Consider the following 19,973-nt stretch of genomic DNA (forward strand, 5'->3'; position numbering starts at 1 on the left):
TTTCTTATCTATTTTCTCTTCCAAATACTTCCAGTACTACATTGAACAGAAGTGCCAAAATGAATTTTTACTTAGCATATTCTGTCTGTAAATTTCTATGCTAAGAACTGTGGAATAAACAGTGATATCTTAGTAATTCACAAGTAAATTATGAAGACAGATAATTTAAAAGAATTTCTTTGTATAAATTTCCAAAATGTGTAGCTTTTATTAAATATATTAAGAATAAATCGTAGGTCTTGATTATACCATGAAGATTATTTTCCTGTTAGAAGTTACCCTTCTAAAATGCAAGAAAGAGACACATTTTGAAAATGTTGATTATTCGTTCATTAATTCAAAGAATATTTGTTAGTCTGGTGGTGCAGTGCCTGCAGGAAGTCAACCTGACCCTTAGGTGAGTACATCAACAGTCTGATGGTGTCTTCATGCTTCCTGATAATCTCAAATCACCACTGTGCCTCTGGCTGGCTCCCAACAACTCAGGACTACGTTTCCCGAGAAATTAAACTCCCGAAAGATATGTGGGAGCCATGTTCACAAACCAGCCCTGGCTCAGCTATACAAGCTAATGCATTGGTCTTGTTTCAGAGACCCATAGACAAATTTGGAACATATCAACAGCCACTGTTAACCTTGGACCTGCAAAAGGCTGAAGACACTAGGCTAAATCGGAGGGAGGCAGGTTAGTTTGGTGCCCACCCAACCAGAACCCAGTGCAGCCACTTGCTCCCACAATCCAAAATCGCCACCATGCTCTCCTCTGGTTTCCATCGTCTCAGGATGGCTCTCACTGAAATATTACAGCTGAAAATTCGGATATGCGGGTTTTGTGACTGAAATCTCCAGGCTTTCTCTGGGCAGAATGGGAATCCCACCCCCACTGCCCTGTACTTATGGAAGCCTCAGCATTCATTTCCATACCTCAAAGCTACTCCAGGCTTACCTTCCTGATAAAAATGCTAAATTCCTTGAACAAACATGATGACCTCTTAGTACCTGTACGAGACCCTTAATGCACAAAATAAAAAGGAGACAGAGAGAAAGAATTAAAGCGCCTGCCATAGATACACACTGGGGGTGGGTGTAGGGTGTTGGGGGTTGGTTTTAGGGAACCAGGAATATTGGTTTTGGGAAATGTACACTAGAGGAGGGACGGATGTTGGATCGTTGTATGACTGGAAGCAAATTATGAATAGATTTGAAATGGTCTATCTCACAAATATTGGATAAAATATTAAAAATATATATCCTTCATTTGTACCTCAGAATACTGATGGAACTTTAAAACCTAGCATATGTATTTTTGTGTTCTCTGTAGGAAAAGAAATGTTTCTCACCTGTGTGCCAATAGCTTGTAGAAAGCTAAACCCAAAGATATATCAATGACTGTCTTTGGCATGAATACTGTAATTGCAGCTATGTTATGTTTTAGAATCAGTTCATGCACAAGACCTCAAGAGGAGCAGTGGCAACGTGCACCAATGTTGAATGGATAACGTTTCAGGAGCTTACAAGGGAGATGGGAAGATTTGGCATGAGTAAAGGGAAGAAACAGAAGAGTGAAGTACTAATAAGTATCATGAGAAAAATGCAAGGGAGGACATTTCCTGGCAAGTGTCACACTCTGTTGAGCTTCTGGTGAGGATAAGTATTAGAAAGTATCTTTCACATTTAGTGGTAAAAAGGTAAATTTGATGGTTGTATTTAAAATTTACTTTAACGATTAGAATTACCAAGAGATACAAAGTTACAAAGTTGCTCATAATTGAGTTTCAGTCATCTAATGTTCTAGAACCTTTACAGTATATTGGGACATTTTTGAAGGAATATCCCTGGTGCGAAGACTAGGGCATCTGAATCTTAACACATTTCACCAAATATATAATCTGTACTCATATGATTTACACTGTCTCCCCTGCTCTTTGATTTATGTTTTCATGCAATATTTCCTTGTGAACCTCACCTCTACTGAGGCTCCCTATTTAAGACAAGTACATGTTTCTGGGGCACTACATATTTTTTGGTTGCTGGGAGAGTCTGTAAAGCAATGCTCAGGAGGTGTGGGGGCCCCACAGACAATTTTCAGAAAACGTGGCCATGGTGCTTGGGGTCCTCTGAGGCTATACAGCCTTTGATACTCTGGCAATCAGGTGGTGCTGGGAGTCAAATTGAGTGCATGTGACACAAGTTCCATAAGCACTACACTATCTCCTGCGGCCCTGGGTATTAGATTTATGTCAGCATTCTGAGGTCCTCCCTTTTGTCAGAAAGCAGAGACTTGTGCAGGAGAAAGTGGAAGAGACTTTAGGGTTTAGCTAGGTTGACTGAGTAGCTGGTGATACCATTAAGATTGGAACATAAAGTAAAAATAAAACAAGAGCCCCATGCCTTTTCCCGCTGAACTCGACACCCTCCACAGGGGTACACCTGCGGGGAACACCTGCAGCAGCTCCTTTGGACTATCCATCACCTTATCAGCCCCTCCCCTCCAGGTGGGTAGAGGGAGCACCAGCCAGGTTCACCACTCCTCCACTCCTCACCCCCAGCCCCCCTCCTTTTCCTGCAGAACTGGACACCCTCCAGCAGGGGACACCTGAGGCAGTTCCATGGGATTTTCCATTGCTCTTCCTACATTCCAGGATCCTGGGTGGGAGTGACCCTGGGATCAGAAAAGAGAGCCAAGGAAATACAAGAAGAAAAGAGAACAGAATTTTAAAAAGCTACAAAAAGAAGATTCAGAAATAAAGTATTCAGTGGATGAAATTAAAAAGTTAGTAAGTGCCCTGAGCAATAGGATAAGTGCAGCTGAAGAGAGGATCAGCGAGCTTGAAGATGAGCAACAGAAATCCCACTGGGAAGAACAAGCAATAGGAAAAGAGATCAAAATGGCTCTAAGTAGAATCAGAGACATAGGGGATGACGCCAAGAGGAACAACATTACAATCATTGGTTTACCAGAAGGACAGGGAAACAACCCCAATGAAAAAGCTAGAGTAAAAGAAACCATTGCTGAAAAGTTCCCAGAGTTAAGGAAAGCAGACATCCAGATCCAAGGAGCCAGAAGGGTACCAGCTAAAAGAGACCCCAGAAAAAACACTCCAAGCATATCATAGTCAGAACGATGGATGCTGTGGACAGAGACACAATATTACAAGCAGCAAGGTCAAAGAAGGAAATTACATACAAAGGAGCACCCCTTAGATTCACAGCAGACCTATCAGTGGAAACCCTCAAAACCGAAGGCAATGGTTGTATATAGTGAAAAAATTCAAAGAAATGAACGCCTCACCGAGAATACTCTATCCAGCTAAACTCTCACTCAAATTCGATGGAACGATACACCACTTTTTAGATAAACACAAACTCAGGAACTTCATACACTCAAAACCAAATCTAAAAGAAGAACTAAAGGGGCTCCTGTAAGAAAAGAATGAAAACACGTGTAAACACAATCAACTCCTACAGGAAGATGGCAGAAAACCCAATGACAATACTCTCCCTTAATGTCAATGTCTAAATGCACCAACCAAGAGACACAGAGTGGCAAAATGGATCCAGAAACTGAAACCAGCATTCTTCTGTCTACAGGAAACTCATCTGAACAATCAGAGCAAACACAGACTCAAAGTGAAAGGATGGAAAACAATCCTGCAAGCAAACAGCTCCATCACAAAAGCTAGGATGGCCACACTAGTATCCGACAACATTAATGTCAGGCTGAAAAAGATTAGAAGGCACAGCGAAGGCCGCTTTCTCTTCATCAAGTGATACATACAACAGGAAGAAATCATACTCTTAAATGTATAAGTACCTAATGAAGGAACAGCTAGATACTTAAAACAACTGCTAACAGATTTTAAAGAGGACAGTGCTAGCAACACAATAGTAGATGGAGACTTCAACATCGCCTTATCACCTCTGGATAGATCAACAAGAACAAAACTCAGCAAGGAAACATTGGCTTTGAATGAAGAAATAGAAGAGAAAGGACTTATAGACCTATACAAGGCTTTACACGCCCCAAAGAAAGAATACACATTCTTCTCCAGTGCTCCTGGAACATTTTCCAAAATCGACTATGTGCTAGGCCACAAAACATACCTCAATAGAATCAGGAAGATAGAAAGAGTATCAACAATCTTTTCAGACCATGATGCACTGAGGATAGATGTGAATCACACACAGACACGGACAACCAAATCGAACACCTGGAAAATAACCAAGTCACTGCTGAACAATGTGTGGGTCAAGAAGGACGTCAAGGAAGAAATCAAAAGATACCTGGAAACAAATGAGAACGAAGACACGAACTACCAGAGCTTATGGGATGCAGCTAAAGCCCTATTAAGGGGAAAATTCATAGCTCTGCAAGCATATCTATGGACGGAAGAAAAGATGCACATAAGCAACTTATTTCACAGCTCAAGATCTTAGAAAAGGATCAAGAAAAGGCGCCTAAATCGGGCAGAAGGACAGAGATCATAAAACTTAGAGCAGAAATCAACGACATGGAAACCTAAGAAACAATCCGAAAGATCAATGAACCAAGAGCTGGTTCTTTGAGAAAATAAACAAGATAGATAAACCACTAGTAGCACTCACAAAGAAACAGAGAGAGAGAAAACTAATAAACCGAATCAGAAATAAAAATGGAGATATCACAATGGAAACCAAAGAAATTCAAAAGATCATCAGAGACTACTTTGAAAGTCTGTATGCCAAGAAAAAAGAGAAGTTAGAAGAAATGGATAAATTCCTGGATTCCTATAATCTCCCAAAAATGAATCAAGAGGATATAAAATACCTGAATAGACCTAGTCATAAAAATGAAATTGAAACTGTAATCAAAATTCTTCCCAAAAACAAAAGCCCAGGTCCAGATGGATTCACTACCGAATTTTTCCAAACATTTAAAGAGGATCTACTGCCCGTCCTTCTCAAACTTTTCCAGGAAATTGAAAAAAACAGAAACTCTCCCAAACAGTTTCTATGAATCCCATATCTCTCTAATACCAAATGGAAACTAAGACACCACGAGAGAAGAAAACTACAGGCCGATATCACTGATGAACACGGAGGAGAAGATTCTGAACAAAATACTAGCAAAGAGAACTCAACAGCTCATCAAAAAGATCATACACCATGACCAAGTGGGATTCATCCCGGGGATGCAAGGATGGTTTAACATTCGGAAATCAATCAACATAATCCATCATATCAACAAAAGATAAAAATCATATGATCATATCAATAGATGTAGAGAAAGCAATTGAGAAGATCCAGCATCCGTTTATGATGAAAACCCTCGCAAAATTGGGGATAGAGGGGACTTACCCCAATATAGTTAAAGCCAGCTGCCACAAGCATACAGCAAGCATCATCCTCAATGGGGAAAATCTGAGAGCGTTCACCCTAAGATCAGCAACGAGATAAGGATTCCGACTCTCTCAACTGCTGTTGAACATATTACTGGAAATACTAGCAATAGCAATTAGGCAAGCAAAAGAGATTAAGGCCATCCAAATAGGAAAGGAAGAAATCAAGCTCTCACTATTCGCAAATGATATGATACTATACTTAAAGAACCCTTGGGGGCGGGCTGTACCTGTTGGAATTGGAGCCCTTCAGCTTTGTGGCCCAGAGCTGGGCCTCTGTGCCCGTCCCACGCAGATCAGGGGTTGAAAACCGGCTGTCTAGGGGCTGTTTCTAGCTGCGGATGCCCAGAGAGGGACCCAGGCCCTCGGGGGCGGGCTGTACCTGTTGGAATTGGAGCAGTTCAGCTTTGTGGCCCAGAGCTGGGCCTCTGTGCCCATCCCACGCAGATCAGGGGTTGAAAACCGGCTGTCTAGGGGCTGTTTCTAGCTGCGCGTGCCCAGAGAGGGGCCTAGAAACAGTGACCAAAATACAAAGACAGTCTACAGAATGGGAAAGGATATTCACCGAATACATATCTGACAAGGGGTTGATATCCAGGATATACAAAATACTGGTTAAACTCCACAAGAAGAAAACATCCAACCCCATCCAAAAATGGGGCAATGAAATGAACAGAAACTTTCTCAAAGAAGAAATCCGAATGGCAAAAAAGCACATGAGGAAATGCTCTACATCATTAATCATCAGGGAGATGCAGATCAAAACCACAATGAGATACCATCTCACACCTCAGAGACTGGCCCACATTCAAAAGAACAAAAGCAACTGATGCTGGCGTGGATGTGGCGAGAAAGGGACACTCCTTCACTGTTGGTGTGAATGTCGACTGGTTCAGCCCTTCTGGAAAACAGTATGGACGATTCTCAAAAAATTAGAAATTGAGCTCCCATTTGACCCAGCAATACCACTCCTGGGAATATATCCCAGAGAGGCAAAAATGTATAGTCGAAGTGACATCTGCACTTGTTTGTTCATTGCAGCACTCTTTACAATAGCCAGAAACTGGAAGAAACCTGAATGCCCAAGAACAGATGACTGGTTAAAGAAACTTTGGTACATCTACACAATGGAGTACTATGTAGCTCTTCGAAAAGACGAAGTCATGAACTTTACATACAAGTGGTACAATATGGAAAGTATCATGCTACGCGAAATGAATCAGAAAGAGAGGGATAAACATAGAAAGATTGCATTCATCTGGGGGATATAAAGTAACAAAGTATTAGATTAATACCCAAGAATAGCTGAGATCAGCACCAGGAGGATTACTCCATAGCTTAGAGGCCAGCCGGGTATCCTAGAGGAAAGGGCAGTTCAGATAGAGAAGGGAGCACCAAATAAAGGATGTTTGGAGGATCCTCCCAGGAGGGGAGATGCATGTCGAAAGTAGACTGTGGACTGAACATGTTTGCCACTCAATGCCTCTTTTGCAGACCACAACACCCAAAAGGAGAGAGAGAACACAGGGGATTGCCCTGCCACAGAGAAAGGGGGGATGGGGGGATGGGGGTGGGAGGTATATTATCCATGGTGGTGGAAAATGGGCACTGGTGGAGGGATGGGTATCTGATCATTGTATAATTGAAACCAAAGCTCAAAAATTGTAAATCTACAACTTTAAAAAAAATAAAATAAAATAAAGGGAAAAAAATAAATAAATAAAGAACCCTAAAAACTCTACCAAGAAACTCCTAGAAATGATAGACTCGAGAGTAAAGTTACAGGTATAAAATAAATAAATAAAAGTCCATGGCTTTACTATACACAAATACTGAGAGAGAAGAAAATGACAAGATGAAAACAATCCCATTCACAATTGTGTGCCAGAAAATCAACTACATAGGAATTAGTTTAACTAATGAAGTAGAGGAACTGTACAAAGAAAACTACAAAACGCTGCTTCTTGAAATAAAAGAGGAAGCGAGGAAATGGAAAAATATCCCCTGTTCATGGATCTGGAGAATTTATATTGTCAAAATGGCAATACATCCAAAAGCACTGTACAAATTCAATGCGATCCCTATTAGGTTATGCATGACATTCTTCAAAGAATTGGAGCAAACACTCCTGAAATTTATATGGAACAATAAGCCCCCACGAAGAGCTAAAGCAAGTCTTGGTTAAAAGAAAATGGGAGGAATTAACCTCCCGAAACTCAAACTTTACTAAAAGTAGTGATAATTAAAACAGCATGATACTGGAAAAAAGGTAGAGCTGCAGATCTATGGAATGGGGTTGAATATACTGACATCTCCCCTCAAACATATGACCATCTAATCTTTGAAAAAGGGGCAAGAAATGTGAAGTAGAGTAAGGAAAGTCTTTTTAACAAATGGTGGTGGCAAAACTGGACGACTACGTGCAAACTACTGGGCTTTGATCTCTGCCTAACACAATGTACAAAAGTAAGATGAAAATGGATCAAAGACCTAAACATCAGACCGGAACCCATAAGGTACATTGAAGACAAAGTTGGCAAAACCCTCCAAGACATTGAATCTAATGGTATCTTCAAGGATGTCACGTCACTGGCCAAGCAAGTGAGAATATCTTAAACTAAGAAGCTTCTGCACCTCAAAAGAAACAATGACTAAAATACAGAGAGAGTCTACAGAATGAGGAAGGATATTCTCCAAATACACATCTGAGAAGGGGTTGATATCAAATATATACAAAGTACTGATTGAACTCCACAGGAAGAAAACATCCAACCCCAACAAAAAATGGGGCAACGAAATGAACAGAGACTTAATCAAAGAAGAAATCCGAATGGCTAAAAGGCACATGAGAAAATGCTCTACATCTTTAATCATCAGGGAGATGCGGATCAAAACAACAATGAGATATCATTTCACACCACAGACACTGGCCCACATTCAAGAAAACAAAGGCAACCTTTGTTGGCACGATGTGGCGACAAAGAGACCCTCCTTCACTGCTGGTGGTAATGCCGACTGGCTCAACCCTTTCGGAAAAAAGTAGAGATGATTCTCAAAAAATTAGAATTTGAGCTCCCATTTGACCCAGCAATACCACTCCTGGGAATATACCTCGGAGAAGCAAAAAAGGATAGTCGAAGTGACCCCTGCACTTATTTTTTCATTGCAGTACTATTTACAATAGCTAGAATATGGAAAAAAACCCGATTGCCTGAGAATAGATGACTGGTTACAGAAACGTTGGTACATCTACACAGTGGAGTACTATGTGGCAGTTAGAAAAAAATGAAGTCATGAAATTTACTTACAAGTGGTACTGCATGGAAAATATTATGCTAAGCGAAATGAGTCAGAAAGAGAGGGACACACATAGAAAGACTGCATTCAACTGGTTAACATAAAGTAGCAAACTAAGAGAATAACACCAAGAACAGCTGTGATAAATACCAGGTTCTTCACTCCATGGCTTAGATACCAGCCTCACACTCTAGGGGTAAAGGCAGCTCAGATAGAGAAGGGAGCACCAAAAAAAGGGTGCTGAGAAGATCCACCCAGAATGGGAGATGCATGCTGACAGCAGTCTATAGACAGAACATGATTGCCACCCAAAGTCTCTCCTACAGATTATAGCACCGAAAAGGAGAGATAGAAGAAAAGGGAGTGTCCTGCCACAAAGGCAGAGCAGGATGGGGGATAGGGGGTGTGAGGGATACTGGGAGTGGTAGGGGTGAAGAATGGGCTCTGGTGTTGGGGTGGGTACTCAATCATTGTATAACTGAAACCCAAGCACACAACTTGTAAGTCCACAACTGTAACTCATGGTGTTTAATAAAACAAAACAAAACAAAATAAAACAAGAGAAAGGTCTAACAATAGCAAACAGGATTGTAGTACTCAAAACATTTGGAAACAGGAACATTGGCAAGTATTTTCAAATAAGCATCCAGGAGAGGATGTAGCATTGTGAGTGAACAAATCTACTGTATGGATTCATCTCATCCTCGAAATGGAAAATGACAATGTGTTACAGTTACAAATTTTCAAATAAGATATATACCATCTACATTTTGCTGTGTTTCTATGCTTTGCCAAGTATGATTCTAATTTTTAAATTTACTTCAATAATTAAAACAGTATTGGCCTGCATTAATCATTTTAATTAATGTTTTATTGAAATGTTTTTAAAATTATTAAAAATGTTTTATTAAAATGTCATTTTAAAAAACAAACATATAGTCCAAACAGCTATTGCAGTATGTAGAGGGTGTGTACCTTGTATGCAGCTAACCTGAGCTCAGTCCCCAGAACCCTGAGCCTGCCAGGAGTGATCTCTGGATACAGAGTGGGAAGTGAGCCCGGAGCACATCTAGGTGCACTCCCCTCCCCACAAAAAAGGAAGAAAAGAAAAGAAAAACATATAAATGATTCTTGAGTAACATAGAGAATAAGAGTGCTAACTCCTATATAACTTTTGAAAATCGTCAAATTTAAGAGATAGTCTGCTATTGGCCAAGAAGATGGTTTTTTAAAATACAAATTATCGACCATCTATCTTCACTCCCATTCCTTCCCATTCCAGTCGTCGCATGATGTTCTCAAGGGTGGCACTGAAGAGTTTCGGTGAAATGGTATCACCCTGCCACACCCCTCTCTTGACATCAACGATCACTTCTTTGTAGAATGGTGAGATCCTGGTAGTGAATCTGCAATACAGCTCACGGAGGATCCTGATGTATTGGGCTTGAATACCCTGATTGGCTAGGGCTTCAATGACCGCTTCCGTCTCAACAGAAGCAAAAGCCATCTTTAAATCAATGAACCTTAAACAGCGGCATCTTCAACCCCGAGAAACCTCAATGAGCTTGGTTATCGTGTGGATATGGTCGATGGTGCTGAATCCTTTGCGGAACCCTGCTTGCTCGTATGGTTGTCCTTCATCTAGTATTCTGCCAATCCTATTTAGGATGACTCGAGTGAACACCTTGTAGATGACAGACAATAGGCAGATCGGGCGATAGTTGCCAATGTCATGGATGTCTCCCTTCTTGAACAGTAGTACGGTCCTGCTGGTTTTCCTTTGGGACGGAATCTTGCATTCAGACAGGTAGCGAGTGAAGAGCCAAGCCAGTGTATTGATGAGTACTGATGGCAGGTTCTTCAGGTGTTCAGGTCTGACCTTGTCTGGGCCAGGTGCTGTTTGTTTCTTTACCAACGAAATGGCGTGTCTGATTTTGGAAGGGAGAACTTTGGGAACTACATATCCATCCTGTGGAATTTGGTATGTCGGCAAGTGGACATGGCTATCGAAGAGATTTGAGTAGAAGTCATGGATAATCTTCTCCATTGCCGTTCTGCAGGATGTGATGGATCCATCAGGACGTCAGAGGGCAGTCATCTTGGTCTTATAGTTGGCGAAGGACAGGCGGGCATTACGAATACTTTTCCCGGCTTCTGCCGCATCTACCAGTACTTCTGCTCTTCTCTCTTTGAGGTCTTCCTTGATCGCATCTCTGCACTGCTTTGCGAGCTTGGACATTAGCTTGCGGTTGCCTGAGGCATTCGCCAAACCACGCTGGCGAATTAGCTCAAGAGTTTTCGAAGATAGGCGATTTTTAGTGGCTATCTCTCTCTTGGCGTTCCTCGCACATTCATGGAGGTGCTGAACCAGTCGATCGTATTCCTCGTCAATGTTGTCAACAATGGCATCTTCCCATGTTGCCGCAATAGTACCAAAGAGTTCCCAGTTGGTGGTCATTCTGGGAGTTCTCTTTTTGAACTTTGCAGCCCTTTCTCCCCGCTCTGTGAAGTAGAATTTTGCACGAAGGAGACGGTGGTCTGATCCCGTTCAAATTTTGGGACAACAGCAACATCAGTCAGGCAAAACCGTTGATTGAATATGATGTGATCTATTTCGTTGGGGAATCGTCCACCGGGAGACTCCCATGTCCATCATTTAGATTCTGCCTTCTGGAACTGTGAGTTACCATGAATGGTCTTGGTCAACATGATGGATTCAGACAGTCTCTCACCCTGTTTGTTCCATTCTAGGCCATGGATCCCGATGTGAAGTTCTTCAGCTGATCTTCTCGGTCCTATCTTGGCATTAAAATCACCCACAATGATCTTGTAGAAGGTGTGGTCTTCTTTATAGAACTCCTCTAGCTCCATGTAGAACTTCTCGATTTCTCTTTCATCATAATGAGATGTTGGTGCGTAGACAACGAAGATAGTGTGGTCTGTAAACCTGTAAATTTGATACATTTAAAAATTTATAATGGATTTTACAATAGTCTTTCAATTATGTATTTACATTAGTCTATATACAAGCATGATTTTTAAACAATAAATTTCAGTGACAATAAAATTTTGGAATTTTTCATAATTGTAATGATTTACTGCTCAGTCTATATTGATGTGGACATTTTTCAAATAAGATACATACCATCTACTTTTTGCTGTGTTTCTATGCAAATAAGAAAATAAGATAGGTTCCAATAAGATAGGTTCCTGATTGTTTATTTAATATCAGTAGTTAACAGCTAAATTACCGATGACTGATTATGTGGCTCAGGGCTAAAGCACTTGGGTTGCGTGTATGAAACTTTGGGTTGGCCTCCTGCAAGGCAAATGCCCTACCCACTGTGCTGCAAAAGTTATATAAAATATACTAATAATAAGACCTAATGATGTTGGTGAACAGTGCAATATAAATGATTATTTAGTCATTTTCTTGATTTGTTAATGAAATGTGTAAGCTCTTGATTATAATGGGAGTATTTTTCTAACATAAGAGTCTGAGGAAGGTGAAACTGTTATAACTGTCCTGTAGGATTCCATCTCCCTAGCCTGCTTCATTCTACCTCTCTCTCTATCCAATCCAGTCTTCTTCTTGGGAATCTGACCTCCTGATTGGCTAGCCTCTACCTTTCAACTGCCTACTTTATGACATCATTCTCCCACCCAACAAACCACAAACTGGTAGAATCTTGGGGTTGGTACCGCTTGACCTTGAGCCTGGAAGGTGGTGGCGGAAAGAGATGGTCCTAGGAGAGTTAATGGAGTGATGGATGGATGGGAAGGAAACCGGGAAGGGTAGGGAGTTGGACAGCTGGTGATCAGCATGGGAGATTTGGTAGATGTTTTCTAAATACTTTAACATGTTTTTCGTAAATGATATGCAAAACAAAAATACGAAAATAAGATAGGTTCCAAAGAAGAGGTTACATATAAGACCGAGAGAGCTGAAAGGGCTGGTATTCCTTCTGGAGCTTTAAATCATACCATTTACTAAAGATGGTATTTTCACATCACTTAGCTGTGGAGAGGAATAGTGAGAAACAGAATGCCACCAGAAAAGCAAACTGGATGACCACGTTTCATAAAAGCCAGGTGGAATGTGTTCACATGGATCCCAAGTGCAAGTGGGTTGACAGGAACATATATTTCACTAAGTCTGCTTGGTACCAGTAACTACTTTGGTGGAAATGGAGGAAAACAAATGCAGTTTCTGACAGACCGGAGACTAAACTGCTAACAAATTTTCCCAGGAAAGGGTAGTTGACTGGCTGGGAACAGAAAAACTTGAAAAGTGTTTTGATACATTTCATGTATGGCTTGAGGAAAATGATCCCAGTCATCTCTCAAAACAAACAAGCTTCAACTCCCTTCAAGGACAGTTGTATTCAGTGAGGAAAAAATGCAGGGAGAAAAGTCTGAAATGATGGGAAAGAGACAGTAAGTGCAAAAGGAAGGACTTGAAATTTGGGTTCCTCTGAAAACAAAGCTTGAAACCACAAGATCTGGTGAGCACACGTTTTACTGGGAATGGGATCTGAGGAGGATAGGAGTGATATCAGGGATGTGAACAAGGAACATCCAAGTTAAGGAAGACTTAGCTAGCTGATTACCCCATGGGCAACATGGTTCCAAGACTACCAAAACTTAGCAAGGAATTTACTTTAATTTTCTTTCTTTTATATGGTCACTTACAACATGTATTCTTTGACTTCTTCAACAGAATTTGCAAATGATTTTTAATTATTAAAAAAGTTTTATTAACATGTCTTTATTAAAAGGAAACTTATAGGCCAAAGAGCTAGTGCAGTATGTAGAGGGTGTTTACCTTGTATGCAGCTAACCTGAGCTTAGTCCCCAGAACCCTGACCCTGCCAGGAGTGATCTCTGGATACAGAGTTAGATGTGAGCCCAGAGCACATCTGGGTGTGCTCCCCTCCCACAAAAAAGGAAGAAAAGAAAAGAAAAACATATAACTGATTCTTGAGTAACATAGAGGTTAAGGGTGCCAACTGCTATATAACTTTTGAAAACCCCCAAATTTAAGAGATAGTCTGCTGTTGACCAAGAAGATGGTTTTTTAATAATATTTACTCACATTGTCTGCAAGTAATGCTATTTGTGGCCTGTAAATCTGTAAATTTTGATACATTTTTAAAAAATTATAATAGATTTTATAATGGACTTTATAATGAATTTGTATTTTAGAGTAATAAATGATAAATTGTATTTCTGTTTTTGTGGGGTATTTTGGCCATAGTATGTGGTGCATGGGACTTCTGACTCTGTGCTCAAGTGTCATTCCTGGTGATGCCAGCCATTAAGTTCAGTTGACTGTGTTCATGGTAAGTGCTTTAACCCCTCTACTAATTCCGGGGGCCCAATCGAATAAATTATCTGCATATATTTTATACATGCTTGGCATAATTTGTCTTAGACTTATTGATATTTCGAGGATATATTGATCGTCTTTAATTATTTTACATCAATACCAATCTCCAAAAAAGTTTGAAAATATAATTATTGACAAAAAATCATATAGAGGTCCAAATTTGTATTGTTCATGGGATAACTATATTAAGAAGAAAATAGAACCACAATAAACATACAAGTAAAATGAAGGTACATTTCTTTGGAGTCTTTCAATTATGTATTTATATTTGTATATATACAAGTATAATCTTTGAAAAATAAATCTCAGATACTATAACATTTTATTGAGTTTTTTTATAATTGCAATGTTTTATTGCTCAGATGATATTGTTGTGAACATTTATATCTATTTGTCTACTTTTCTGATTGTTTACTTAAGATCTGATATTAAAAGCTAACTTACTAGGGCTCGAGCCATAGCACAGCTGGTAGGATGTTTACCTTGCAAGCGGTCGACCTGGGTTCAATTCCCAGCATACCATATGTTTCCCTGAGCACCGCAAGGGGTAATTCCTGAGTGCAGAGCCAGGAGTAATCCCTGTGCATCGCGAGGTGTGACCCAAAAAGAAAAAAAAAGCTAACTTACTTATGACTGGGTATGCACCTCAGGGCTAAAGCACTTGGCTTGCAAGTATGAAATTTTGGGTTCTATTCCTCACACTATAGAAAAAAAACCAAAATCACTAACTATGGTTGAAAACATATCTCAGTGGTAAAATATTTGCCTCACATTTGTGAGGTTATGGGTTTGATCCCTGAATTTCCATATACGCTCACAAAAGCTAATTTACTTAAAGAATATTAAACTGCTTAAACCCAAGTACATATTGCCGTACTATTATACAGATTTATTTCTCAATAAAATAACTTGAAAAGGTCTATTTTTAGCATCTTTGCTAGGAAAAGATGTTACCTGATTTTTAAATGTTTGTAATTTGGGGACACATTTTAATTTGTCATTTTATTTTGTGCTCTTTGTCTACTAGTGAGCTTGAAAATTGCTCTTGTGTTTACGAGGAATTTACACTTCTTTCAATAGAGATTATATGATCATGGTTTATGCTTATTTTTTCTATACAAGTTTAATAGCTAAATATTGATTTATTTCACAGCAGTAATTTATTAAAAACATTCATCATTTGCCTATCATATTAATTGCCATTAGTTGTTTGTTTTGCTTGTTTTTTGATCACTTAATTTACTTTTTATGTTTTCTTTCAGATTGTAAGATTTTCACACAAATGAGCATATGTTTTTCTTTATATTCTACAGTTTTAGATTGAGAACAACTGTTTGTTTTGTAAAATAAGATACTTGTGCATTTACAATTTCTTCTCATTATTTTTACATTTTAACACATCTCGATTCATCTACAATTTGTCATAGTAAGTGTTATCATATTGAAAGAAACCATCATTATTTTCAATCATAGCACTGTAGCACTATCCTCCCGTGGTTCGTCCATTTGCTCGAGTGGGCACCAGTAACTTCTTACAACAGATTATGAGACTTGTTGTTACTGGTTTTGGCCTATTGAATACGTCATGGGTAGCTTGCCAGGCTTTTTCTATGAGGGCAAGATATTCTGGGTATCTGGGTATCTTGCCGGGCAGAGGAATAGGAATCAGGTTTGGCCTCCTGCAAGGCAAATGCCCTACCCGCTGGATGCAAACGTTATATAAAAATACTAGGAATACCGAATGTTGTTTCTTTAACAGTGCAATAAAAATGATTATTTAGTAATTTTCTTGATTTATTAAAGAAATATGTAAGCTCTTGAGTATAATGGGAGTAGTTTTGTAACACAATAGTCTGAGGAATTTGAAACTGTTATAACTGTTTTGTAGGATTCCATCTCCCTAGCCTGCTTCATTCTACCCCTCTCTCTTATCCAATCCGGTCTTCTTCTTGGGAATCTGACCTCCTGATTGGCCAGTCTCTAACTTTCAACTGCCTACTTTATAACACCATTCTCCCACCAAACCAACCACCAACTGGTAGAACCTTGGGGTTCCCATGCGGTTGTTTGTAAAAAATTTGAATCATCCTGCCAAGTGACCAGTGACCAATGACCAATCACCATTGACCAGTCATCTGTACTGGACACTTGTGGTCTTAAGCCGCTGCAGTTTACTGACTTAGTCTCATACTGTCTCCTCGTCTCGTCTACCTTTCATCGGTATTTCCTCTTCTCTGACCATGTCAGGTAAGGAATAATACTTTTCAAAGCTTTTCATTAGATTTATCATCCCTAAACTTAGCAGTCTAGTAAAAACAACATGTACTAGTGAAAGAATGTATTCAAGTTGAATTTTATAAGGCTCATTTTAGTTGACTTTGACATTTGCTGTGTGATTTTATACATTGGCTTTCTTTCTCTCACATACAAACTGTTTTTCCTCATTGATTACTTTATATTTTAGACATATTTATGAGCTCAAATACAAACATATATATATATGTTGATTCTCTGTGTTTCTTTTTACTTTTAATCGTGTATTTTACATAATATCCTTTGAAAAAAGCAAATCACAGAGAGTATTTTTACAGAAAAAGAAAATGTAGATGCTGTGGAATCCTGCTGAAATATACTCGCATGTTTTCTCTGTAATGGTCTCTCCTCATGTATTTATACCTCAGTATTTTAAATATAGTACTATTACACAGTAATAATCATTTATCTTTGAATTTTCTATTTAAACCAGGTAATAAGAAAATTTGGGGCATGGGGAAGGTGTGGAGTGCTGAGCGATAGGGAGGCAAGCCCTCAAAGGTAAGAAAGTTTGGGATCACTTTCATCAAATATTGACCAATCGAAACCAAGACGATATGAGGGAGAATAAAATAGGAAAGAAAGAATGAAAGAATATGGACGGCAATTATCACGGAAGGGGAAACCGTCTGGATTGAATGTTGAAGAAAACCAAGGATTTAAAATCAAAAAAGAAAGAATATATGTTAAATATGTTGAGGTAAATACACTGAGAGCAAGTCAAAGCAATTTACTTCAATAAATGCGAAGACTAGAAAGTATTCTGTTCCTTGAGTAGGGTACCAGAAGGAAAAGCAGTATATCAGAAAGGCATCCTTGGTGACTTTTTCCCTTATTATCTCTTTGAACACAGTACTTGGTACTTGACAATTTGGAATATAAACATGCATCAGAAATGATGAATCCCATAAATAGCTAATAGTGGTTATCTAGGTGGGTGGAAGAAATAGAATCTTCAATGTTTTATGACATTCTGGTTTATAAGTACATGTACGCGTTGCCTGTTGAAATTAAAAAAACGGTATTTTCTAACTTGATTCAGGAGATTTGATTCATTTGTGTGGTAATTAGGTTCCAGGTTTAACTTGCTTGTCATCTTTACAAATATTATTTCATGTGATTTTTTCTACCTAACATGAGAGTAGTTTGATAATAGTTAACTTCTGTTTTAGATCCTAAGAGGAAATAGGAAAATCTAGCCTCACATGTAGAATTACACATTTTTGTCATATTTGTTAATTTTGATTGTTCCTACATTAAAAATATTTAATGGGATTTTGGTGCTCATTTATTAAACATTGAGAAGAACGTTTTCCAGGTTAATAAAGTTAATTCTACTCTAGGTTTTGAAAGTAAATTTGCAATATTTTGTGATCATTTTTTATATGGTCTTTTCTGTTGTTTGTGTGATAAACTGAAATCATATGCTATGTTTAAAACGTGTTGTTTGGTGGATAATATTCAGAGGTATTGATGAGAATAATTTTTGTAATTACAAAGTTTCTCTATTTTACTCATTTAAAACATTTCTTACCTATAAATACAATCACGTTTATTCCTATTTTCTTTTTGTTATGTAGTTACTGCTAAATCCTTTCTCTTTAATGGACTGGTAAGTTGTGCACTCAAAAATCAACTTCTATTCCGTTTTTTGGCTAGCAGTTTTTTCTAAAATAGAATACACTCTTCATATTGTATATGTGGAACAATTTATTAATAACCTTATTGGACTGTTTTATTTGGTTTTGTTTGAGACCCCATCCACAGTTATTAAGGCTTTACTCTTGGGTCTGCTCTCCATAACTTACTGTACTATGCTGCTTGCTATAGAGTTCAGATTTCATTGATATCTATATACATCTTTTTCAGCTCTATGGTACATATTTTTCACGATGTTTTCTTTATACTTCCTCCTATGTAAACCACATGACTTGGAAAAATTATGTTTATGTATGCATTATTATTCTTAGAGTTATTAGTAACTACATTGTAGATAAACAATTTAAGACACAGAATTTAAATAAAGTTTTCCTTCCAAAACATTTCTTGGGAAAAACTCAAGTAGTCATTTTTGAAGTGGATCAAAAATCAGGGTAACCTTCTATGCATCAAGATTAAGTCATAAGTGAACCGTAACTAACAGATATTGATTGCACAAGTCAAAGGGAAACCTGTTGATTACAATGGTAAGAGTTGTAAAGACTCCAAATGCCTATATTAATGTAAGGTATCTTTCTAACCATTTCTGCATTGTAGTGACAATGCAGAGTCCTGGAAAAAAGTCCACATGCTTAGGTTCCCTAACTTGGAAATTCATAAGGGGAAGAGAGATAGTACTGGAGGGGATAAGGCACTTGCCTTGTACACAGCCAATCTGCATGGATCTCTGTTACTGCATACACTCTTCTGAATGTTACAAGGGGTCACTCCAGAGTGCAGAGCCAGAAAGAACCCAAGATCACTGTCAGTTATTGGTCGAAACTATACTCCTTAAAATGCCCAATAAAAATTATTGGAAAACATGAAGTCTCTTTGTCATTTCTGGCCCTCAGGTTTCTTCTTGTCCAGAGAATGTTACCCACTCTTAGACTTCCTAGTTTAGAAAAGCTTGCCTTATAAGAAATAACATATGAGTCAATAGGAGAACAAGCTACAGGCATTGCTAGGGTAAGGAGAAACTATCTGTAAGCAAGAAATCCAAGAACAGACACGATCACCTGGTTCTTCTACAGTTCTGTGTTCACTTTGGGAGCACGATACCAAATACACAAATTGCCAAAAGGTTCCAAGGTTTGAATCACACTAAATTGTTGGAACTTTGGAAACTCAGTTGACTGTTGGTACTAGAAGCATCTCGATGGCTTAAATTTTAAGTTCAGATTGTTCCTCTCAGCGTTGAAGGAGATTATAAGTCTCACAGATTTTTTTCATCACCCTCTTGTTCCTTACAGTAAATTTTCAAAATCCTTCTGTATTGGGAACTGCCCATACTCTGCAGCTTTCCCTTCCCGTTGTGAATGATGCAGCTTCCCTAACAGGAAGTGTCTGCAACTACTCCAGAATATCTGCTCCTGCTGTTAGTTCTGCTTGGCTCCTGCCCTCAGCCTCTGGCACCTCTTTCCAACCACTGACGGGTAGTGCCTATCTTTACCAACATTTCAGCACAACAATGCTATCTGGAGAGTTTCACCAGAGTCATATATCCATCTCAGCTGCTTCCTACCCGAGTGTTTTGGAATGGGATATTGCAGGAAGGGCTGAAGAGAAGTCTTCCATGGGACACTTTTCTGTGACTGTCCTTGACCAAGACACCGCTGTCTCTTCCATGTCTAAGGCAGCTCGCTGTAAGAGTACACTGGACACGTACAACACGGTTTCTGTGTACCCATCACTTTCTGCCAGTCTTATTGAGAGAACACCATCTCAGATTCCACATCAGAGTCAAAGCCTGTCACTTCCCTAACAGGAACGAACCCAGGTGTATTACAATCATCAAGGCACTCTGGGAACTGTCCTTTCTGGCCTGCAGTCCTATGACTCCATGTCATACATAGAGCAAAGTGACTCTGCCCCCCAAGCTTACAGCAACTCATCTA

This window comes from Sorex fumeus, unplaced genomic scaffold (genome assembly GCF_029834395.1).
Source record: "Sorex fumeus unplaced genomic scaffold, SorFum_2.1 ptg000032l, whole genome shotgun sequence".
In the NCBI taxonomy this organism is placed as follows: domain Eukaryota; kingdom Metazoa; phylum Chordata; class Mammalia; order Eulipotyphla; family Soricidae; genus Sorex; species Sorex fumeus.